This window comes from Salarias fasciatus, chromosome 5 (genome assembly GCF_902148845.1).
Source record: "Salarias fasciatus chromosome 5, fSalaFa1.1, whole genome shotgun sequence".
NCBI classification, from domain to species: Eukaryota; Metazoa; Chordata; class Actinopteri; order Blenniiformes; family Blenniidae; genus Salarias; species Salarias fasciatus.
In genome coordinates this window covers 33,084,559-33,110,558 of record NC_043749.1, presented here as the reverse complement: position 1 = coordinate 33,110,558, position 26,000 = coordinate 33,084,559, and the positions used below count along the sequence as shown (strand labels likewise).

The following is a 26,000-nucleotide window of genomic DNA, read 5'->3' as shown; positions in this document are numbered from 1 at the left end:
TTACTCACTTCTGCGTCAGGATCAGCCTGAACTCCAGCCTGTGAGCCATATCCAGCTGGTCAAGGATGGTCTTGCTGGAGGAGATGTCATTTGTTTTGCACCCAACTGACTTGCATCTCAGAGTCTCTGTGATTAAAATGTAATAACTGTCAACATCCAAGACTTTGCGCGCTCTCTTGTGGACACCAGCACCTGTGAGCTGCTTTCTGCACACAGGGCAGTGCAGCCTCACTTTCCACAAGTGATGCGGCATCCACAGGAGGAGCTTGTGGGTGAAAAACCGCTCTGGAGTAGGAGCCCGATGGTAAATAAGAGCAGGCTCTGGTGGTGCGGACCACAACTCCAGGTCTACTCGCAGTCGCTGGTTTTTCCAGATGGCGGCTGAAATCCATCTCTGATCCTGAGCTGGTATCTTTTTTTTCATCTCCGCTGGCAGCCAGTAAAGCTCAGAACCTGGAGCTGTCTGTGCTTCTCCTGCTGGAGCGTGAACAGGGTCGGATGTGGAGAGCTCAGAGGGAGCAGTCGGAGGTGGAGCAGTCGGAGGTGGAGCAGATGGGACACACGCAGAGGTCGTAGCAGAGGACAGTGGGATTGGAGGAGCTGAGGATGAGGCTGATGCTTCCTCATTGTTTCAAGACAGCAGTGTAAAGACAAAATAATGAGGATGCCATTATTACTTGAAGTTTTGTAAAACATCAATGCAAAGAAAATAACTGGAGCGAAAACTTCCTCAGCGCTCTCTCAGTCGCTGGTGGGATGGAGGTGGCAGAGGGCCGCTTTGCCACAGGTGAGGGAGGAAGAGACAGAGGAGAGACCGTCTGAATAAATGTCCTGGGACTGCGGGCAGGTGACTGTGCTCTGCTTGTCGTGGCACTTGCAGGGGTGCTGGAGGACACAGAAGAGCTGGAGGCCTGATGAGAGAGGGAGAGAGAACAGCTAAAAACATCATCCATTGAAATGAGCCGGACAACACCGTGCTGCTGCTACATTACCTCGCTGACATGTTTTCTGGCGTGGTGCTGGTAAGTCACATCACTTACTTAGGAATCCATATTTCTCCCAGGCTGTCAGAGTTGATGACTTTAAATTTCACTCCATTACTCAAAACAATAAACGATGATCTCCAACGATGGATGAACATACCACTATCACTATTAGGCAGAATAGCAACAATAAAGATGACAATCCTCCCCAAAATTAACTATCTCCTTTCAGTGATCCCCACTCACCCACCTCTCATCTGGTTTCACTCTCTTGATTCATCCATCAATAAATTGTATTGGAAAAATAAACCCCCAAGAATAAAACTGACCACACTTCAGAAAACAAAAACATTAGGCACCTCAATGCACCACATTTTCACCAGTATTCACGAGCAAATCAACTTCAGTATATCTACAAATGGACCCACCCCACTCAGTCAGACAACACTTGGTTAGACATAGAACAGACAGTTAGTAATGAAATACATTGAGCAGATTTACCATTTCTCACTCAGTCTATCAAAAAACACCCCTGTTTCAAAAACCCCACAATATCATCGGCTCTGACAGCCTGGTGGAAATTACACAGCATCACTGACTCCACTCTGGCACCCTCACTCTTCACCCCCATCTGGCACAACCCGGACTTCACCAGCAATGAACAACCATTACACTTAAGCTCCTGGGCAGATAAAGGGATCACTCACCTCAAACACATCTTCAACAATAACACCCTGGTCCCATTCCCGCTTCTGGTCCAGAAGTTCGGCATCAGGAGCCAACAGTTTTTACAATACCTACAGGTTTCATCATCCATCCAATCAGCAATGAAAAACAGAAACATTGAAAAAACAGAACACAAATTGCATTTTTTGCCTGCAAGCTAAATTTACTTGGCTACAATACTTCAACCAATCAGCACTTCAAAACAAAAACGCTGGCTAGCTTTAGCTCTTTTGCTCGAGCTTCTCTTCACCCAAAGACACACGAAAACATCTTTTCCTGTTAGAAACTCACCAAGCGCAGACCCTTGCTCTTGCTTGATTGTTGCTTTCATCCGTAATCCCAGTTACAAATGATGACCGAGGGCCTGCGGGAGGGGGGCTCAGGGGAGCCATCTTCTCCGTGCCACGTCAACATGGGAAACAGAGCGTTTTCACGGGTAGGGGAGGGGCTGCCTCTCTGAGCAGCACAGCAACGAGCAAAGCTCAAACAGGCAGGCATGAAGGAAAAAGAAAAAAACGCTTTGGGGGGGGTTTTGGTGAGTACATAACTATATAACAAGGTTAAAACATAGAAAAAGTGAATTTTGCATGATACAGCCCCATTTAAAGCTCGAAAAAAATAGTCCAAAATGTGGGAACATTTGCTTGTAACAAGCAAAGAAACGTTGTGGTGTAAGAAATGTTGACTTAAAATAAGTGTTGTGCTTTCTTGATGAAGCTGACTTGAAGAATGTTTTAGTCAATTCCAGAATTTCAATGAGTGAAAAAAACAACACGACAGTGCCGGGACGCGAACCCACGAGCTCTCGGGTGAGAGGCGTACACTCTACCACTAGACTATTACTCCAGACGGTAAAAAGGGACGGTTAAGAAGAGGGTACATCAGAAATCCATTGTAATCTATGCTTCACATGTGTTCCAGCACCTGAAACTCTTCAGTGGTGTGAGTGAACAACGCCACACCACCTCCACTCTTCTTTTGTCTGTGTCTGTCAAGCATTTCATCCCCTTCAATGCCAAAATCACTTCTCCTCAGCACTGTTTGACCAACTTTCTGATGTTGCTCTGAAATTCAAATGGCATTTGAAGTGACCTACAAACAACATGGTGTTTTCAAAGTTGGTGTAAGGGCCTCAGATATTGAGGTGGATCATTGATCATCTGTTACATTAACAACAATCCTCTTTTGTACAGTTTGGACTGTGTGAGTTTCAATCAATTCACATGTCTTCCCTTTCCCACAAGGGGGCGCCACCAGACCACAAGTCACGCTGATCTGAGACCGGGGGAGAGCTGTGTTTATTCTCCACATGGAAACAGGGAAGTCTCCCAGTCACCCGAAAGCATTTCTACATTTCTCATATTTGGTCAGAAGAAAGCACAATGTGCTGCTTTGTGTGTGTGTGTGTGTGTGTGTGTGTGTGTGTGTGTGTGTGTGTGTGTGTGTGTGTGTGTGTGTGTGTGTGTGTGTGTGCGTTCTTGTATTTCTATCCTTGTCGGGGCCAAATGTCCCCACAAGGATAGCAAAACGTGGAACGACGTGCCTTGTGGGGACCTTTTTCCGGCCCTAAGTAGGAGAAACAGTGTTTTCTTGACCATGTTGTTGTTACTGAAAAAAGTAAAAGTGCAAAAACATTTCTTTAGGGTTAGGCTTTATTGTGGTGTGGGTTAGGGTTAGGGTAAGGGTCAGGGTTAGGGGCTAGACATGAATGGGAGTCAATGGACGGTCCCCGCAAGGATAGAAATACAAGACTGTGCGTGCGTGCGTGTGTGCATGTGCGCGCGTGTGTGTGTGGACAACCAATGGAGAACGTGTTGCAATAAATGAGGTGAAAAACATTTGTTCGCCTGCATCAATTTCAAGTTCTTGGCCAAGAGTCACAGACTCTCCTTCCATCATCTGTCTATCAATCAATTTAACAAAAGATCAAGAAATATTCCTGCAGTATTAAATAAACTACATTCCCTTTCTCAAAATCTGAGGCTGTGACTCAGTGAAAAAGCAACTAAAAAGTTCCTCAAAGGTTCAACAACTGCATTAATGTTGTAAAAAACTTTATAAGCATCAAATTCAAGTTCTATTCAACTTCATGAGCATTAATAATTCAGTCTAATATATCTTTCTCCGAGTCCTTATTTATGCTGCTGGCCAGGTATGTGGCTGAAACCAAGGGCATTCTCCAGCAGCCACATGAAGGCTGGCCCTTGGTATTTGCCAAACTGCAGCTTGCAGCTGGCCAGAAGCTGCGTCCTGTCAGATAGATCTCCACCTCGGGAATGCACAAATTCACAAGTTCTGACAAGTTCTGTAGTTTGGTCCATGTGCAAACGGGTCCTCTCCTTCTGCTTGGCCTCAGCGGTGGGCACCAGCACTCTCCCTTCAGGGTGAACAGGGAAGACTGCACTCTCTCCAATTACAAGATGGAAATAAGCAAATGAAATCATGACTATTACAACAAATGACACTGCCATATTTGCCATCTGAATGAGAGAAATGAGTCGCCTGGGTGATTCATTCTAATATTTACTAAATACTGGTCACAGGAAAACTTCCAATCTCCACAAAATCATGTCTTTACACTTTTACGACACAGTTTTATATTGGCCAAAGTCAAAGGATGGTTTAATAGTACACATACACATTTCACATCAACATGTCACATTTAGAACTCAAACTTATGATACGCATTAGCTGTTGGAGATAAGTTCTACAGGGAAAGAACATCTTTTTCATTTTTCCATATTTTATTTTGAAAATGTCATGAACTACACTTGAACAATTTACAGAGATGTTTGGGAAAAATATTGAAAAAATAAAAGATTAGGCTTCCCACATCACAATACTGCTTCAGCTTTCACATTTTAAAACTTTCATTTGGCAGGTTTTCACTTTAAATACGGAAATGCGCCCAGTTTTGCGCATGCGCACTGGAGATCGACGTAAAACCAAACAAACGTTCTGATTGGCCAAAAACGGGCCACGATTTATCAGCAAGCACATTGATTTGCCATCAATGGGCTGAAACGGGGCTTTAAATTGGGAGCATGCGCATTTAGCCTCACTAGCGTGACCACAGAGCTGGGCTGGCCCACATCCAGCCCGTTGTTGTTCAAGTTCATTGTGAAAATGTTTCTTTTTTTTCTTCAATGAAAAAAAATCTGGCATTTCTGCCTGGACTCTGTCATCTACCTGTTGAGCCTGTGAAAAGCCAGTCGCTATTGATTAGTTGGGTCTGCAGAGAAGAGGAGCTGATCCCGGTGAGTCGGTGGCGCAGAGAGCAAAGCATTGGGCCCTTTTTCAGGTGTGTTTGACTTGTTTGTGCTGTGAAAGTGTAGGTGACATTTGTTAGTTGGTTTTCGGTGTGTTTTCATATGAAGCTGAACGTGGAGTTTGATGCAGCAAACAGTGTGTTGAAATGAAGTGAGATTTGGCGCATGCGCACTGGAGGCCAACGCATCCTCGTGACGTCAGTAGGCTTAAATACGCCCTCTGTCTTTGTTCTACTGGGCCCCCGTAGTGTAGCCTTGCGGTTAGCAACACAGGCCTGGGACTGCAGGGTAGCGAGTTCGGTTCCCGCATTAGCATACATACTGATCCACTGCAACACGATCGAGACACACATGAACCACCTTAGAACCGCAGAGCTACTCTGCGGGGGCTACTTTTGCCCACATTCTTTACACCATCCTGTTTGCCAGCTTTCCTCCACCGTAACCTGTTCAATGTGCTTTTAGCATGCCAGCTAATGTTAGCTACTCTTGCTAGCATCGCTTCATTATACTCTGTTACTTTGGACATTTCTACATTTTATTTTCACAAACTCATTTCTCTTTCAACAAATGAGCGAAAAACCACTGGAGAAAAACTCGAATACTCAACACGAAATAATATCAGGGGGACTTCAACACAACTTTATTTGCACATTAAATCAATCATAGTTCGCTCAATACTACGCATTTTTTTCATCTGCAAACGTCATTCAAAGAGGCATGATAGAGGCCACAATTTTTGGCGTTTTCAAATGTTTATAATGAATAAAATAATATTTTAGAAGATGCTGGCAGAGCTGTATGCCATAGTATAATAATTAATTAGGGATATATCTAGGTTTAGAGCCAGGTTCCTGCTTTGTCTCAATAATTATGAATAACTGGCGGTTTTAATAGACTAATTTAATATTTGTAATTATTTTGTTTAATTTTATATATCTTTATCTATTTATATACACATGTCAAAATATAATATAATAATATAATATAAAGTCATAAGTAAGTAATGTATGCCATGTAATCAATAGAATATTTCCCTTCAACAACGCTTACAGCCTGAGAATGAGAGGTTCTAAGAAACTTTAAGGAATAAAATAGAATGAAAAAAGAAGAAAGTGAACTCTTAGATGATTTTGTGTTGTAATACTTTTCACTTGCAGTGTAATTTATGGCTGTCTTTGTGTGTCACATGGGTGGACTTTCTGTAGTGAAGATTCTATCTGCTTACAGGTGTCCAGGCCACGGCGTCCTGCAAGGATTTAGTGTTGGGCCATCCGCTGCAGAGCTTTTGTGTTCCTCAGCAACAGCAGTAAAGAGACCTTCAGAGAGATGTGTTGTGGACCTGGAGGAGGATCTGGAGCAGGGCGATGATCCATTAGAGGACAGCTCTTCAGCAGCAGCTTCCAAACATCTGGACTCTACCTCTGACCCTGCAGATGCTGCCACGTTGACCGAGTCAACATTGTTGTAGTAAGTTACTCAAACGTTTCTGTCGTTGTGTGTTTTAGATTGTATGTCATCGTTGATGAGCTGAAACTATAGGATATTACAGCAGTCCTGCAATCAGTCCAATGTTCATGTCATTTTGTAGTTCAGTATCAGTTTGTTGGGAACAATTTTGGACAGATGTGTGTCCATCTCTTGATGTAGTTTTGGCTCATTCTTAATGGAATGCCCCTACACTGGCATTGTTGGTCTTTCATTGTGTGGCTGTGGAATTGTGAAGCTCAGTTGCTCACAACACATTTGTCTTTTTCTACAGGGATGAAAGCAGATGAAGCGATGAAGATGTGTCTGTTAATGCATTGTGGAATAACAGGGAGCCAGTGGAGAGATTTTCAAACAGGCGTGATGTGGGACCTCCTGTTGGCGCTGGTCAGCAGCCTGGCAGCTGAGTTTTGGACGTACTGAAGACGAGCAGCTCTTTCTGGTTGAGGCAGTGAACAGGCTGCTGCAGTCGTCCAGCCGCGAGGATATGAACGCATGAAGGATCATTTCAAGCTCGTTCTTTGACACCATGGGTCTGAGCTTAGCGATATTGCGCAGCTGGAAGAAACAGTTTCTAACAAGTTGCCTTGAGTGATGGTGTAGTGACATTTTATTTGGAAATGAGCGTCAAACAAAAGCAACTCATATCCACAAATGTGTCTCCACCTGTTTTTACACAATGAGATTTGTGAGACTTAAAGCCTTTCACATAGAATATATTGGTGATTGACAGAGACAATTTAGAGTCACTGAAGGTTACACACACACACACACACACACACACACACACACACACACACACACACACACACACACTTCTTCCATTTTGCCTTCCAAATATGTTTCACAAGTTCCAAAGTCTTGAGTGAGAGCAATCACACATATTTTGCCATTTTGGTCATCAGTTATTGGTCAGCTCTGTAATGTATTTTTTTGTAATTCAAGTTTTTATTTCTTTTTCACAACTTAGAACAAGACAAACAAAAACAGACAGCAATGAACAATACAAAATGTGGCCAAACTAACATACAAAATGAGTACTCTACTTTAATTCACCGTGTCTAAAATGGTTAAGATGTTTCAAAAATCTGAGCCCAGGATTCAACAAACTTATCCATGTCATTATTCACTCTCGCCAATAATTTTTCATATGTTACAATTTTCTGCATATTTTCTTTCCACCTGCTAAACTGTGGAGCAGAGGGATGTAGGCATTGTTTTTTTCCAAAAATTGAATTCTCCAAAATGGGGTCTCACTATCATCGAGGACCAGATTGTTGTTACACATCAGCGCCGCTAGATGGAGCCAAAGTACCAGTGAGCAGGAAGCAAATGGAGAGTTCTGCAGTGATCTGATGAACAATGGAGGAAGGTGACCATCTGGAACGAAGGGGCTGGAACGCTGGACAAGTGAGCAAACAACAGAGGAGAAGTTTAAACTGATGGTTCAACACAGCAGAGTCAACAAACAACTGCCAAGCAGCCAAGATATATTAGACTGAATTATTAATGCTCATGAAGTTGAATAGAACTTGAATTTGATGCTTATAAAGTTTTTTACATCATTAATGCAGTTGTTGAACCTTTGAGGAACTTATTTGTTGCTTATTCCCTGAGGCACAACCTCAGATTTTGAGAAAGGGAATGTAGTTTATTTAATACTGCAGGAATATTTCTTGATCTTTTTTTAAAATTTTTATTGAACATTTTGTACAAAGCAGAGCATCACAAAAACATAAAGTAAGAAGAAAACAACAACAACAACAACAACAAACAAACAAAAAAAAAAGAAAGAAAAGGAGGATAAGTCCTTATCTTAAGATTCCTTTGGCCAAGCTATGGACAATAAGCCAGATCGCAACTTCTGTGCAGAGGAACAGTCCAAACAGTTCAAGAAAGGGTCCCATGTCCTATAAAATTCATATGGCTTGTTCTTTAGTAGAGTGGAGAAAGTGTGTGTGTGTGTGTGTGTGTGTGTGTGTGTGTGTGTGTGTGTGTGTGTGTGTGTGTGTGTGTGTGTGTGTGTGTGTGTGTGTGCCTGTGCCCGTGTCCGTGTGCGCGCACCTGTCTGTCTGTCAATCTGTCATTTTCCAGCATCCTTGTATTCCCACAGCTGAGCAGCCACACTTAGAGGAGGAGGAGACTGGAGACTGACTGTGAAGCAGCTTTGTCTGGAACTCCAGCTACTAAGGTGTATGTCAGGTTCAGAGGTCATTCATGAACATGTTACTTGAAGTTGTTGTGTAACTCTCTCCTACTTGAGTTAATTTACTGTAAAAAAAAAAAAAAAACATTTAAAAATAGATTGTCCTATTGTGTATGATATTTACATGTGAATACATAGAAAAGCCCAGACCTAAACATAAAAAAAATCTCAATTAAAAAAATCAATGAAAATATGTGACACACTATGTTTTTCAGGAGCTTTTCCAGAGCCAGAGCCTTCCCGGTAAGCAGTGCAACAACTTTCATCAAGTTGGCGGATGACACCACGGTGGTGGGTCTCATCTCTGGAGGAGATGAGACTGCTTACAGGATGGAGGTGGAGCGACTGTCAGACTGGTGCACCATCAACAACCTCACCCTCAACACCTCCAAGACAAAGGAACTGCTCGTCGACTTCAGGAGGTGTAAACCAGACATACAGCCCATCACACTCAGCGGGGACAGGCTGGAGATAGTGAAAGACTTCAGGTTCCTGGGCACATACATCAGCCAAGACCTGACTTGGACTGCAAACTCCACATCCATTCTGAAGAAGGCACAGCAGAGACTCTACTTCCTGAGGATTGTCAGGAAGAATAACTTAAGAACTGAGCTCCTGGTGTCCTTCTACCGCTGCCTGGTGGAGTCGGTACTCAGCCATGGCGTCTGCTTGTGGTTCTCTAGCTGTACAGTGGCAGAGAGGAAGCAGCTCCAGAGGATTATTAGCACCGCCCAGAGGCTGACTGGCTGCCCTCTTCCATCTCTGGAGGAGATCTATCAGACCCGCTGCCTCAGGAGAGCCCGCAGCAGCATCGGGGATTCCTCACACCCCAGCCACCACCTCTTCCAACTCCTACCCTCGGGGAGGCGTTTCAGGGCAATAAAGACAAAAACACACAGACTCAAAAACAGCTTCTATCCTACAGCTGTCATTGCCCTGAATACTGCACCATAACCAGTCCCTGAACAAGAACAACATGTGACCACCAACTGCGTCATATATTTATATTTATATTGCAAGACACGCAAACTTTTAGTCTATTTATTTTATACCGTTTCTGCACTATTTTTGTCTTGCACTATTTTGTCCTTTTGTCTGTTTTGTTTGTCTGCACTGCCCACGACAGCTGCTGTTCTCAATTTCATTGCATTCTTCTGAACAATGACAATAAAGGAATTCTGATTCTCATTCTGAACATGATGTGAGCGAGCGACCTGGCTGTCTTCAGCATGTCCAAGCATCTTGTTGGGAGAGTTTCAGCACGGCTGACAATTTAGCTGAGGTGGATAAGTCTTGATTTCTACTTGAAGACTTTTAAGGATTTAGCACCTGTGGAAGCACCATTTGTAGTTGTGTAAATGAAATGATTGAACAAGTTTGGAGCACTTCTAAAAGCAAAACTTGCACCTGTGTATTGTGAGTTGTGTACCTGCAGATGTTTTTTTCTCTTCAGAAATCATTCAATTGCAGGTGTCCAAGTTCTCCAAGTGTCAGATTCAAAAAAGTTGCATGCAAAAGCTCCTCTCCTCTGATTGGCTTTTTCTCCACTGACTGAAGGTACAGATGGTTTTTCAACAAATACGTCAGTGCAGCTCTGTGATGTGTGACTTGAAGATGAAGGAAGGAGAGTCTGTGACTCTTGGCCAAGAACTTGAAATTGATGCAGACGAACAAATGTTTTTCACCTCATTTATTGCAACACGTTCTCCATTGGTTGTCCACACACACACACACACACACACACACACACACACACACACACACAAAGCAGCACATTGTGCTTTCTTCTGACCAAATATGAGAAATGTAGAAATGCTTTCGGGTGACTGGGAGACTTCCCTCTTTCCATGTGGAGAATAAACACAGCTCTCCCCCGGTCTCAGATCAGCGTGACTTGTGGTCTTGTGGCGCCCCCTTGTGGGAAAAGGGAAGACGTGTGAATTGACTGAAACTCAGACAGTCCAAACTGTACAAATGAGGATTGTTGTTAATGTAACAGATGATCAATGATCCACCTCATTATCTGAGGCCCTTACACCAACTTTGAAAACACCATGTTGTTTGTCGGTCACTGCAAATGCCATTTGAATTTCAGAGCAACATCAGAAAGTTGGTCAAACAGTGCTGTGGAGAAGTGATTTTGGCATTGAAGGGGATGAAATGCTTGACAGACACAGACAAAAGAAGAGTGGAGGTGGTGTGGCGTTGTTCACTCACACCACTGTGGAGTTTCAGGTGCTGGAACACATGTGAAGCATAGATTACAATGGATTTCTGATGTACCCTCTTCTTAACCGTCCCTTTTTACCGTCTGGAGTAATAGTCTAGTGGTAGAGCGTACGCCTCTCACCCGAGAGCTCGTGGGTTCGCGTCCCGGCTCTGTCGTGTTGTTTTTTCACTCATTGAAATTCTGGAATTAACTAAAATTGATTAACTAAAACTCACCAAAAACACCCCCAAAGCGTTTTTTCTCTTTCTTTCATGCCTGCCTTTTTGAGCTTTGCTCGTTCAAAACAAAAAACGCTGGCTAGCTTTAGCTCTTTTGCTCGAGCTTCTCTTCACCCAAAGACACACAAAAACGTCTTTTCCTGTTAGAAACTCACCAAGCGCAGACCCTTCAGACTCTTGCTCTTGCTTCATTGTTGCTTTCATCCGTAATCCCAGTTACAAATGATGACCGAGGGCCTGCGGGAGGGGGGCTCAGGGGAGCCATCTTCTCCGTGTCACGTCCACATGGGAAACAGAGCGTTTTCACGGGTAGGGGAGGGGCTGCCTCTCTGAGCAGCACAGCAACGAGCAAAGCTCAAACAGGCAGGCATGAAGGAAAAAGAAAAAACGCTTTGGGGGTGTTTCTGGTGAGTACATAACTATATAACAAGGTTAAAACATAGAAAAAGTGAATTTTGCATGATACAGCCCCATTTAAAGCTAGAAAAAAATAGTCCAAAATGTGGGAACATTTGCTTGTAACAAGCAAAGAAACGTTGTGGTGTCAGAAATATTGACTTAAAATAAGTGTTTTGCTTTCTTGATGAAGCTGACTTGAAGAATGTTTTAGTTAATTCCAGAATTTCAATGAGTGAAAAAAACAACACGACAGAGCCGGGACGCGAACCCACGAGCTCTCGGGTGAGAGGCGTACGCTCTACCACTAGACTATTACTCCAGACGGTATAGAGGGACGGTTAAGAAGAGGGTACATCAGAAATCCATTGTAATCTATGCTTCACATGTGTTCCAGCACCTGAAACTCCACAGTGGTGTGAGTGAACAACGCCACACCACCTCCACTCTTCTTTTGTCTGTGTCTGTCAAGCATTTCATCCCCTTCAATGCCAAAATCACTTCTCCACAGCACTGTTTGACCAACTTTCTGATGTTGCTCTGAAATTCAAATGGCATTTGCAGTGACCGACAAACAACATGGTGTTTTCAAAGTTGGTGTAAGGGCCTCAGATAATGAGGTGGATCATTGATCATCTGTTACATTAACAACAATCCTCATTTGTACAGTTTGGACTGTCTGAGTTTCAGTCAATTCACACGTCTTCCCTTTTCCCACAAGGGGGCGCCACCAGACCACAAGTCACGCTGATCTGAGACCGGGGGAGAGCTGTGTTTATTCTCCACATGGAAAGAGGGAAGTCTCCCAGTCACCCGAAAGCATTTCTACATTTCTCATATTTGGTCAGAAGAAAGCACAATGTGCTGCTTTGTGTGTGTGTGTGTGTGTGTGTGTGTGTGTGTGTGTGTGTGTGTGTGTGTGTGTGTGTGTGTGTGGACAACCAATGGAGAACGTGTTGCAATAAATGAGGTGAAAAACATTTGTTCGTCTGCATCAATTTCAAGTTCTTGGCCAAGAGTCACAGACTCTCCTTCCTTCATCTTCAAGTCACACATCACAGAGCTGCACTGACGTATTTGTTGAAAAACCATCTGTACCTTCAGTCAGTGGAGAAAAAGCCAATCAGAGGAGAGGAGCTTTTGCATGCAACTTTTTTGAATCTGACACTTGGAGAACTTGGACACCTGCAATTGAAAGATTTCTGAAGAGAAAAAAACATCTGCAGGTACACAACTCACAATACACAGGTGCAAGTTTTGCTTTTAGAAGTGCTCCAAACTTGTTCAATCATTTCATTTACACAACTGCAAATGGTGCTTCCACAGGTGCTGAATCCTTAAAAGTCTTCAAGTAGAAATCAAGACTTATCCACCTCAGCTAAATTGTCAGCCGTGCTGAAACTCTCCCAACAAGATGCTTGGACATGCTGAAGACAGCCAGGTCGCTCGCTCACATCATGTTCAGAATGAGAATCAGAATTCCTTTATTGTCATTGTTCAGAAGAATGCAATGAAATTGAGAACAGCAGCTGTCGTGGGCAGTGCAGACAAACAAAACAGACAAAAGGACAAAATAGTGCAAGACAAAAATAGTGCAGAAACGGTATAAAATAAATAGATAGAAGCTATTTTTGAGTCTGTTTGTTTTTGTCTTTATTGCCCTGAAACGCCTCCCCGAGGGTAGGAGTTGGAAGAGGTGGTGGCTGGGGTGTGAGGAATCCCCGATGATGCTGCGGGCTCTCCTGAGGCAGCGGGTCTGATAGATCTCCTCCAGAGATGGAAGAGGGCAGCCAGTCAGCCTCTGGGCGGTGCTAATAATCCTCTGGAGCTGCTTCCTCTCTGCCACTGTACAGCTAGAGAACCACAAGCAGACGCCATGGCTGAGTACCGACTCCACCAGGCAGCGGTAGAAGGACACCAGGAGCTCAGTTCTTAAGTTATTCTTCCTGACAATCCTCAGGAAGTAGAGTCTCTGCTGTGCCTTCTTCAGAATGGATGTGGAGTTTGCAGTCCAAGTCAGGTCTTGGCTGATGTATGTGCCCAGGAACCTGAAGTCTTTCACTATCTCCAGCCTGTCCCCGCTGAGTGTGATGGGCTGTATGTCTGGTTTACACCTCCTGAAGTCGACGAGCAGTTCCTTTGTCTTGGAGGTGTTGAGGGTGAGGTTGTTGATGGTGCACCAGTCTGACAGTCGCTCCACCTCCATCCTGTAAGCAGTCTCATCTCCTCCAGAGATGAGACCCACCACCGTGGTGTCATCCGCCAACTTGATGAAAGTTGTTGCACTGCTTACCGGGAAGGCTCTGGCTCTGGAAAAGCTCCTGAAAAACATAGTGTGTCACATATTTTCATTGATGTTTTTTTATAGAGATGTTTTCTATGTTTAGGTCTGGGCTTTTCTATGTATTCACATGTAAATTGCATACACAATAGGACAATCTATTTTTAAATGTTTTTTTTTTTTTTTACAGTAAATTAACTCAAGTAGGAGAGAGTTACACAACAACTTCAAGTAACATGTTCATGAATGACCTCTGAACCTGACATACACCTTAGTAGCTGGAGTTCCAGACAAAGCTGCTTCACAGTCAGTCTCCAGTCTCCTCCTCCTCTAAGTGTGGCTGCTCAGCTGTGGGAATACAAGGATGCTGGAAAATGACAGATTGACAGACAGACAGATGCGCGCGCACGGACACGGGCACAGGCACACACACACACACACACACACACACACACACACACACACACACACACACACACACACACACACACACTTTCTCCACTCTACTAAAGAACAAGCCATATGAATTTTATAGGACATGGGACCCTTTCTTGAACTGTTTGGACTGTTCCTCTGCACAGAAGTTGCGATCTGGCTTATTGTCCATAGCTTGGCCAAAGGAATCTTAAGATAAGGACTTATCCTCCTTTTCTTTCTTTTTTTGTTTGTTTGTTTGTTGTTGTTGTTGTTTTTTTCTTCTTACTTTATGTTTTTGTGATGCTGTGCTCTGCTTTGTACAAAATGTTCAATAAAAAATGTAACAAAAGATCAAGAAATATTCCTGCAGTATTAAATAAACTACATTCCCTTTCTCAAAATCTGAGGCTGTGACTCAGTGAATAAGCAACAAATAAGTTCCTCAAAGGTTCAACAACTGCATTAATGAAGTAAAAAACTTTATAAGCATCAAATTCAAGTTCTATTCAACTTCATGAGCATTAATAATTCAGTCTAATATATCTTGGCTGCTTGGCAGTTGTTTGTTGACTCTGCTGTGTTGAACCATCAGTTTAAACTTCTCCTCTGTTGTTTGCTCACTTGTCCAGCGTTCCAGCCCCTTCGTTCCAGATGGTCACCTTCCTCCATTTTTCATCAGATCACTGCAGAACTCTCCATATGCTTCCTGCTCACTGGTACTTTGGCTCCATCTAGCGGCGCTGATGTGTAACAACAATCTGGTCCTCGATGATAGTGAGACCCCATTTTGGAGAATTCAATTTTTGGAAAAAAAACAATGCCTCCATCCTTCTGCTCCACAGTTTAGTAGGTGGAAAGAAAATATGCAGAAAATTGTAACATATGAAAAATTATTGGCTAGAGTGAATAATGACATGGATAAGTTTGTTGAATCCTGGGCTCAGATTTTTGAAACATCTTAACCATTTTAGATACGGTGAATTAAAGTAGAGTACTCATTTTGTATGTTAGTTTGGCCAAATTTTGTATTGTTCATTGCTGTCTGATTTTGTTTGTCTAGTTCTAAGTTGTGAAAAAAATAAAAACTTGAATTACAAAAAAATACATTACAGAGCTGACCAATAACTGATGACCAAAATGGCAAAATATGTGGGCAGGCCCACAAACAATGGAAGAAGATACCAACATCAGAATGACATTTGTTACACATTTCAGAAAGTGAAGAATACATTTTGTGCCTCCTCTCAGGAGAAATAAAAAGCCAATGCAGAATTTTGAATTGTCTTTCCCAGATGGAATTAGAAACAAGAGCTTTGAAAGGCCGGTTACATAATTCGTCTCAGGATTCATATATTTCTTGCTCGTAAATCACATGAAATGTTATGTCTGTTGTGAGTTTTCCTACAATAATCGTACAATAAAACAATAAAAAAACATTTTATGAGTAACCTTATTGTCTTCAACATATTTTTATTTTCACAAAATGACATTTGAAAAATCGGGGTCGTCTTATAATCAGCGTCGTCCTATACGGTGCTCTCACTCAAGACTTTGGAACTTGTGAAACACATTTGCAAGGCAAAATGGAAGAAGTGTGTGTGTGTGTGTGTGTGTGTGTGTGTGTGTGTGTGTGTGTGTGTGTGTGTGTGTGCGTGTGCGTGTGTGTGTGTAACCTTCAGTGACTCTAAATTGTCTCTGTCAATCACCAATATATTCTATGTGAAAGGCTTTAAGTCTCACAAATCTCATTGTGTAAAAACAGGTGGAGACACATTTGTGGATATGAGTTGCTTTTGTTTGACGCTCATTTCCAAATAAAATGTCACTACACCATCACTCAAGGCAACTTGTTAGAAACTGTTTCTTCCAGCTGCGCAATATCGCTAAGCTCAGACCCATGGTGTCAAAGAACGAGCTTGAAATGATCCTTCATGCGTTCATATCCTCGCGGCTGGACGACTGCAGCAGCCTGTTCACTGCCTCAACCAGAAAGAGCTGCTCGTCTTCAGTACGTCCAAAACTCAGCTGCCAGGCTGCTGACCAGCGCCAACAGGAGGTCCCACATCACGCCTGTTTGAAAATCTCTCCACTGGCTCCCTGTTATTCCACAATGCATTAACAGACACATCTTCATCGCTTCATCTGCTTTCATCCCTGTAGAAAAAGACAAATGTGTTGTGAGCAACTGAGCTTCACAATTCCACAGCCACAAAATGAAAGACCAACAATGCCAGTGTAGGGGCATTCCATTAAGAATGAGCCAAAACTACATCAAGAGATGGACACACATCTGTCCAAAATTGTTCCCAACAAAGTGATACTGAACTACAAAATGACATGAACATTGGACTGATTGCAGGACTGCTGTAATATCCTATAGTTTCAGCTCATCAACTATGACATACAATCTAAAACACACAACGACAGAAACGTTTGAGTAACTTACTACAACAATCCAATGTTTTCTTGACCGCACTCTGTCACTCAGAATCTTCATGATCAGTCAAGGTGATTCTGTAGGAACTGAACCTGAGGTGACACTGGAGCTTATAACCTTTCTAGGGTCATGCACAAGGTCACCAGTGACGTTGTGGGTACACATACTAGAACTTCACATGTGTGAAGGGAACATTCAGAGCTTTCAGCATCTCCTTTTGGCAGTCATCCGGAATTAATACAACCATTGTTGCATAATTTTTTTTTTTTACCAACATCAAAAGCTGTTAAATCTGGAGTCTTGATTTAAAAAAAAAACCCTAACATGGCAGTATTGCATTACTTCAGTTATTTTGTCAGCTATTTTATTTCGTCCTTCAGGAGAGCAGAATATTTGTTGCATGGTGAATGTGCGATTTTTAGATGTCTGTATTCAGAAAATTATGATGAAGGCTACCATTATTGATCACTAAAGGAGGTTGGACTGGTATCAGTACTGGATTGGTATCAGTATCAGATTGGTATTGGAATTGGCTAATACTCAATTTCATGCTACCGCCATGGGACATGAAGACATGAAAAGGTAGTATCAAGCCATCCCTAATACCCCACCCTCACCTCAGAGTCTGCAGACTACAGAGTGGACTCTCCAGAAAACCACACAGCTGCTCAGCTCCTGAATCCTGCAGCTTGTTGTTACTCAGGTCCAGATGTTTCAGGAGGGAGGGCTTCAGAGCTGAGACCACAGAAGAACAGCTGATCTCTGACAACCTGCAATCCTCCAACCTGAACAGAGAGAGAAAGAAGTGAGATGTGAGGACAAACCTTTATCTTAGAAGAGATTCTAGCTTCACACTGAACTGACCTCAGAGTCTCCAGTTTACAGTTTGGACTCTTCAGTCCAGCACACAGGATCTTCACTGATGAATCCTTCAGCTGGTTGTCTCTCAGGTCCAGATGAGTCAGGTGGGAGGGGTCAGAGTTCAGAGCTGAGGAAATCACCTCACAGTGAGAAGAAGAGGGTCCACAGCCAGAAAGTCTGGAATGAGACACAGAGAGGACAGGACGCTGTTACGAGGTAGAACACTTTGTTGGACTTTTCCTGACTGAAAAGTCCAACAAAGATAATCCTCCTGTCTGGAAAGGAGCTGGTTCTGACTCGGTCCGTCTGGTTTCAGGACCAGGTCTCAGTGGCGGCCGACAGGGCGGGACGGCCTTGCTCCTGGAACTGGACGTCTCATCTGTCTTTAGACTGCGCTCCTCATTCAGTGAGGCTTCGCTTCTGCTACGACAACCAGACCAACCTGTGGAAACCACAGCAGATGGTTCCAGGTCTCCATGCAGCCGCCGGCCCTCCGTCTTCCATCAGTCCGTCACGTTACGGGACGTCATCATGCTGTTTCCCTGCAAGAACTAGAGCCCTGAAGAGGAAGCGCGTCTTCCCTCGGGACCGAGTGTTTCAGGCAGGAAGCAAGGCCACATTTTGCTGCGTGGTGCCGGCGGCTCAGAGTTTTGACCGCATGTATCTGAGCGGCTACGGAGGAGCTGAGATGAACTCCTCTGAGATCAGCGATCAGACGTACGGCCTGACTCTGCTGCTGAAGCAGTCGTCAGAGGTCTGCGTCGACGTCAAGTGCCAAATAAACACCACTTCCTACAGAGCTTGTACTTTATCGGCTGTGAGTATGACGGATTCTGAACCCTTCTCAATGAAAAGTGCTGACCGTTACTTTCTCTTTTTGTTTGGGTGTGGATCAGACCCGCCTGACGATCGGGATCTTCAGTGTGAAACACGAGATCTGGAGTCAGTGGACTGCAGCTGGACAGTAGGAAGACACACACACCTTTCTCTCCGGAGTCCAACACGCTATCAGCTGCTCGGGAGGTAGAACTACACTGCCTACCACACTCTCTACTGATTGTTTCAGACGCAATGGGATTCAAAAAAACAACATGCTTTTAAACATATTCCTCTGGGTAAATGTGCAAATCCAAGTAGTTCTCAAGAAAACCAACAGAACTAATCTCATGACACTTCCTGTCCGCCTCAATCCCACACAGCCCACCAAGTTCAGATATGTTTATCAAAGTTGTTTTGTGTCTTTTTCAGGCCTTGTGAATCTGCATCAAAGGGCAGACGCTCACAAATGATGCAAATTGGAGCTGAAGAAAGAAACTGGACCCTGAAAGCACAGAATGAGCTTGGAACGGTGGAGCTGCACGACAGGGCCGACCTGACGAAGAGAGGTACCTCTCCATACGGACTCCAACATCCTCGTCCGGTGATCTGAGTGGTGAAGTGTGTTTTGTGTGCAGAAGCTGCTGGCCAATCAGAGCCACGGAGAGATCCTGGACTACGAAGTGACCTGGACTAAAAGCAGAGAGGAAGAGCGGCAGATCAGGAGCGAAGTGGCAAACAGCAGTGAGAGTGTGACTCTGAGCCTGAACCCCGGGGAGGAGCACATGGTGACGGTCAGAGCCAGAAACACACATGGAAGCTCTTCTCCATCAACCATCATCATCCCCAGCAGGGGTCCAGGTAGGACTGGTAGGGAGTGAAAATCTGATCTCAGACCAGACGATGAGGAGTTGAATTGTTGACATGTTTTCAGCTCATTTTCTAATGTTTGCTTGAGCTGCCAAAGCAGTGTTTTTACCGTGGGCAGTTTAACTTCAGGCTATCTTAGTTCTTTGATAAATATCTTTATTGAAAGGACTCCAAATGTTTGACAAAGAAAAAATGTAAGAAATGAAAGATATGGCAGAATTCAGTATAAATCACTCTTTCACGTTTCCTTGACTCAGAAGAATATTTTTTTCTTCTCCAAATATAATCATATGGTATTTTATTGAATTCCTTGATGATATTTTTGGAAATGTGGCGTGACAAAGAGACATCCACACATCCAGATGTAGCTTTTGCTTTTAGAAAGCAAGACTCTTGGGGGTGTGTCCTTAAGCAGGAGTGTAATTTCCATGTGTTTTTTGGATAAGTGTAATAATGTAAAATTGTAGTTGTAAAGTTGGTATTTGTGTTTACTGTGAAGCTGGTGGCACGCAGTGGCAAATAAATGAAGGTTGACTTGGTGTTTTGTTAGTGGTGAAATATGTTTGTGCAACATTTTGCTGCGAGCTAACACAGAGCTGGCGGTGCGAGCGGAGCGTGTGTACCTGAAGAGGAGATGAAAAAACAAAACAAAACAAAACAGTTTTTGTTAGTTTCCTTTCAGGTGAAGGGCAGGGTGAGATGAGGTTGTGCACACACAGTCGCGTCGCCCCCTAGTGGCCAGACTTAACAGCGTCCATCCCAGCAGGCTGGCTGCGTCGCTCACAGATGATGACGTCAGCTTTAAACAGGACATTCGTCGCCTGTATAACCGCCCTGTGCGCGTGACTACGTTAAAGTGTCACCGCGCCTGTGAGCTGGAAACAGCGAGCAACCAGGGTTCGAGTCCCACAGGGACCCGCTTCTCAATATGTGCCTGAAGCACGATGGTCGTCCCAGTGTCTGTTTCTGGGGGGGACAGATGCCAGATGGCCATCAGTTAGCTAGCTAGTTACTTGCCAGATCGCCCAATAGCTTAGTTAGGTTTTTACTTTTCAAAACTAAACACATTCAACCACCTTCACTCACGCTCTTTATACACGCATGTACAACTGCTGCATTCTCACACATCACAGCCTCACCTCTTTTACACTCATTTTCACACAATTTACATCCAAGACCATTTCAAAAAAACCTCATCACAGCCGATTGTCGCTTCACCCTGATGCTCTGTCCTGTGTCCGCTTCTTCTTCTTCTTCTTCTTCTCATCGAAGCGTACTGCTGCCCTCTACAGCCACAGATCATTCATTGCTTCATATTTTCACATCAAGTCCAGACGAGTGAAGGAACTTTCAAACTGCTTCTACAGTCTTTTCAGTCTTCTGCTCAGCTCCAAACATGGATTCAAGGGAGAAAACAGACAGTCCCAACTCACAAAAAGCTCAATACTGCACTTGCTAATGCTTCAACCTAAATGTACACAGAAATATCCCCTTTAAAACCCCTTAAGCCCGAGCGCCCCCCAATTGGGGGCCTGACAGCAAACATTTCAGAGATTGTCTAATAATATGCATTATTTCTGACAGAATGTCATGATGCTTATCCTCAAATTAAACAGCAAAACCTGGGCTAACCGAACATTTCAGCCATTCTTACACACCCCAAACACAGCTCAAACACGAACTAAATGAATTATGAACTATATTCGTGACCGTGTCAACCCACTCGCCGAAATATTGATAATAGCGCAATTTAACCTGATACAATTCACACAAACAGCCTCTCATATGAGAGCTGAGACTCCGCTGATTACAACCATAGCACTCAAAGCCCTCTAAAACCACAGAATCCGCCACAAAATGCCACAGAACAGCCAACAGCAAGATCGCTTTTTCTAACTGCGGAAAAAAAAAAACAATCGCCTCTTACCTGGACATTTGGCCGGATGTAGTCCAATTTATGCATTTATTGTCCATCGGGGTCGCTTAGCATAGCTACCTAGCATTCTCTGAGCAGCTGTGGAGCTGAGCGCCTGTATAACAGAGGAGGCGAGGGCCGAAGGAGGACGACCTCTGACCCCGTCAGCTCGGGGATCGGCTGAAGAACCAGCCTCAGTTCTTTTCTCTTCGTCGTCATGCAGCAGCATCAGCTTTACAGTGAAATCAGAGTGGAAATGTGTTTCTAGATTGAAGTCCAAAGAGGCTGGGCTGATCAGGAAAACAGAAGAGTCGGCATGTGGTCAAACTTTTCATGAGAAAAATATGAAGACAAGTGATAAAGAATTTTTCCAAACACATGGTTGACTTGGTTTGTCTTTATGAATCATTAAACAGAAGACAAAACAGCATTAAACAGATGAGCTGTCAGACTGTGGAACCCCCCTGGTCTGATCAGGCTCTGAAAGTGAGAAGATATGAGAACAGTAAACAGGCTCAGATGTTTGCAGACATCTTGGCGGCGGCGAGCTCCAGGTCTCTGGAGTGAGCCTGGATGCGCTGGTGGAGCTTGTCCACGGCAGCGGACAGGGTGTTGTAGATGGCCTGGAGGGGACAGGAGGAAGGCGTCAGCGTGGGAACAGGAAGTGGCCTGCCGCTGCTGCGGGAGGCCGCCGGTACCTGGGCTTTCTCCGTCTCCTCGCCGCAGACGTCCCTCAGGCTCTTGATCTCGGCCCTCAGCTGCTGCGTCTGGCCGGAGATCTTCTGGATCTTGTCGGCCATCTCCTCGCGCCTCTGGTGGATGTGGGTGCACTGGCTGAAAGAGCGGCTGGGGTCAGCGGGGGCGTGAGCACGGTGGACGGCGTGCGGCGCGGAGGAGCGCAGGCCCGTACCCGAGCACCTCCTTCACGTGCTGCTCCTTCACCTCCTTCTTCTGCCGCCGGATGTTCAGCTTCATGTCCAGAGCTCGCTTCAGCTGGCCCTCCTCCACACACAGGTTCTTCAGCTCCTTCTGCAGCTTCACACGCACGCACGCACGCACGCTCACACGCACGCACACACACACACACACACACACACACACACACACACACACACACACACACACACACACACACACACACAACTGATAAACACAAGAAACTAATTTCCTTCAAAGAAAGCTGAGAAAAGAGCCACGCTCACACGCCTGCGTGTGTGTTTCAGTTTAACTATCCTTCCTAACCCTGTTGGAACCAGAGACCGGGAGACCATTTCCAGGACCAGGAGGTTGGTCCTGATCGCAATGAACACCTGGAGTAGGACGTGAATCTAGGATTTGTGGACCTGCGCTGACCCAAGAGGGGGTGGACAGAGGCATGTTGGGACGGACCGTTCCAAGTGACAGCCCGGACGACCCATGCTGTCTGACTGAAGGAGAAAGCAGCCAAGTGGTATCACATCTGTCACACTCGCCTCTCTAGGTTGAAGAGCTCCATACCTGGAGGAGAGGACACACCGGCCTCCTAACCTGAAGAGAGGACTGTGGGAAGTCAGTTGTCCACCGAGGCAGTTGAGTATCAACACTCATCTCACCATTTTGTTTTAAACTGTTGCTTGTCTGAACATTGCTTTATTTATTCATTAATTGATGTACTTATTTATTTATGTACTTGGAGACATGCTTGCAGACCATGCAGAAATGTATGTTTTGCAGGAATGTTAATTTTGTGGTCCTAAAATCTGTTTTTGGCCAAGAGGGGGATTTGTGGGAAATCTTACATTTTATTTGAGTGCTTGCTTGCTTACATATAGTCTAGTGGAAATGGACTATAATATGAATGCATATAATGTGGCTTGTAAAACTGCTTGTGTAGCTTTAATCATAACCGGACGAGCCCCCAGAAACTGGGGACTGACTGAGCCACGAGGCTGGGAGTGAGGATGGCAAGGTCTGATGATCAAGGTTTTGTCCACTGTAGGGACGTTACTGTTGTGTTTCTGTGTGTTTGTCTGCTGTGTTGTCCCATGTTTGAGGAGGATGGTAACTGGAACGATTTCACAAAACACTGTGTTGCTTCCATCATCTCCAGCTGCAATCTGATGTCAGCGTACATGCAGGCAGTATCAAAATAACATACTGTGTAGTGGAAGCCAAAATGACCTTTCACAGTAAATGTCTCTTCTTATATCAACTATGTTATGCATTGTATGACATATAACAATCATCGTGAATTTCTTCAAATGAAATGGGGGCTGAGTTGTTGTGACAGCGCACGCTGGCACCGAGGAGTCCGAGCGGTGACGGGCGGTGCGGTGCTCACATGGAGCTTCGGAGCGGAGCAGAGCGGTGCTCACTGGGAACACAGCGCGCCCTGGGTTTTCATAACCCACCAACCCTCCGTAAATTACACCTGTGAACTACGCTAAATGATCTAACCAAGTAACTCTCATGCTAAAATGATGCTAATGCTAAAACAATGCTAATCTGATCATCGCTATGAAAAAGATGGCTCGCTCTGGTGGGTTCGCATCCCGGCTGTCCTCGTGACAGAAAAACAGAAACCCAAATAACCAATTCCTATTGATTGTGCAGTGTTTTGTTTCTTTTCTCTTCTGTTTTTTACAAATCAGCAAAACATTTGTGATTGTCTATCTAAACTCTCTGTGTTGTGCTGTGAGACTGAAGTGAAGTCAGCAGGCCAAGCAGCGAGCCTCAGCATATCCTGTCATGAACATTTAACAGTTCTCACTTTAAAGACACACATGAAACGGAAGGAAATTCAGAATCCACCAAACAGCAATGAGTTACGTTTTACATACTGCGCCTTTTGTTACTGAGTGAAAATGAAGCATTGGGACTCCTTAAACTGAAAAAAAGTAAAAGAAATGTGTAGTTTCTATGTCAGATGACTGGTCGTGGACTCCTGCTCCATCACACAGAAATCCTCTGACTGTGTCTACATTCAGTTTAAACAAATGAGTAATAACTGAAAAAGCCAATTTGTAAGTCTCTCAGGAAATGAAAATGCTGTGGAGAGACTGAAAGAAAACATTGAGAAAGCCAAAAATTGTTTTTATAATAACTACTACATCTAAGAAACTGTAAAAATGAATAAAAAATAATCTACAGTCAGGAAAATGGCTCCTGAAAAAGTTTTTTTTTTCTGTATTTTGTGCATTTTTTCCACGTTGTGTCATGAAAACTTAAGAAAAGAACTCCTCTTTGTCATGATGATATCTCTGTAATAAAAAGTTTTGTGTTCCGTTAAAAGTTTTGAAGAGTTGAAACGTTTGGTGAAAAGAAAAGGTCAAATCAAAGCTGTCGCTGCTTGCTGCTGTGCGGACCTGTCCTGTCGCGGCCTGTACTGCCTTCACCTCTCCCTGCGTTCAGTGTGGCCGCCATTAGGACGGCGCCTCGTCCAACCGCAGGGAGGGTTTGACTTCTGTTGGTCGCAGTCTCGTGGAAGGAGGGCTGCGCAGTTGGGACACTGTTTATCCCTCCCTCCATTGTGGGAAAACTGAAATTCATTTTTTTTATAAATTGTAATATTTGTTTTGTTCTGTTCTCGGAGCTGGTGGTGGAGTCAAGTGGTGGTGGTGGTGGATTCCCCTGGTGGTGGTCGTCTCCGTTTAGTTTGTGGTGCACTTCCTTTTTTTGGTTTGCTGTGTTGAGTTTTTGTGTTTTCCCTGAGTTTAAGGTTTCTACCCCCTCTGGTTCTCCCCCTCCCCAGTCACGGTTAAGCCCCAGCTCCTAGTCCCCTTTTTCACTGTAAGTGTGTTTGTGTGTGTGCATGTGCGTGTGGGTGAGAGCAAGAGAAATAAGAAAACTTGCTTCACTATTTTAGCAATTCTTGGCCTTATTTTTAAAAATACTGTTGTAATAAAGAATTGTTTTAATTACATTTCTTCTTGTAAATAAAACCTGTCCAAACTTAACCAACTGGTCTCCGCCTCTCAGTAAGGTTATGAATCTGTGTGCTTTGGCTTTAATTCTCTAGGTGCAATTCCTGGAGTGGCGTTGTTGGTTTTTTAGTTAATAGTGAGATTGATAAATTACAATACCGCTCCGCGCCACAATTGCAAAAAGGTCTGTCTGTTTTACTTTACTAAACAGATATTTATGTGAATAACAAACCAAAAGCACTGCTGCAAAAATAAAGGCCAGATTTATTGAAAAATACAAACATATTATTTGAGTATGACACAAAGAGCTAACTATGCACACCAAAGCATTTCCACACAATTATATACAACACTATAAAAAAAAGGATTAATAATAACTGAATAGCCGTGCTAAGAACATATAAAACTATTTACAACATTCAGAGTCCCAGACTCCATCACTCCTTGGTCCTCTTCTGCCGCATCTCTTGCATCCACTGGTCAAGTGGCACACCAGCATTCTGTGGGCAGGACACATGACCATAGTACTGGCTGTGCCCACTTTCCTTGGTGCGGGGCTGGTGACACTGGCCACATTTGTTTTTTTCAACCGTCCGTTTGTAAGCCCTGCGAGTGGGGGGAGGAGGAGGAAGAGGGCCAGCAGGTGCAATTGGTCCCGGCATATGGACTGGTGGAGCCCGGAATATAGAGGGGCTTGTGGAAAGTGTGGGATTGAAAACAACAGGTACAGGGATCAACATAGGCTGTGGTAGTTGTGGTGGAAGTGGTTGTGGTTGTTGTGGTGGTGGTGCTGCTGCTGCCTGCCTGGGAAAGATCTGCCTCTGAGCAGACAGCCTTGGGCGAACTGCTGGTGGAGCACTCACAGATGGCGATGCAGGGTGTCTTCTCTTGAGTACAGCCTGCCCTCCTGTGCTTTCGGGGAAGTTGTACAAAAGTTTTGGACCAGGATGTATTGGTGCAGCAGTGGCTCGTACCTGAGGTGGTA

General features: G+C 44.2%; 1 protein-coding gene and 1 long non-coding RNA gene across 2 annotated transcripts in view; one reads left to right on the top strand and one right to left on the bottom strand.

Annotated features, from left to right (window-relative positions):
- LOC115388518 (heparan sulfate 2-O-sulfotransferase 1-like) overlaps nt 1-26,000 on the top strand; it is a gene marked incomplete at its 5' end in the record, with an annotated part of 183,075 nt that overhangs the window by 54,451 nt on the left and 102,624 nt on the right. The window lies entirely within an intron of this gene.
- On the bottom strand, nt 21,710-22,074 carry LOC115388740 (uncharacterized). Its single transcript, XR_003931503.1, has 3 exons — nt 22,024-22,074; nt 21,812-21,947; nt 21,710-21,736 (listed from the first exon to the last, which is right to left on the bottom strand). It is a non-coding gene; the product is annotated as an uncharacterized LOC115388740 (long non-coding RNA).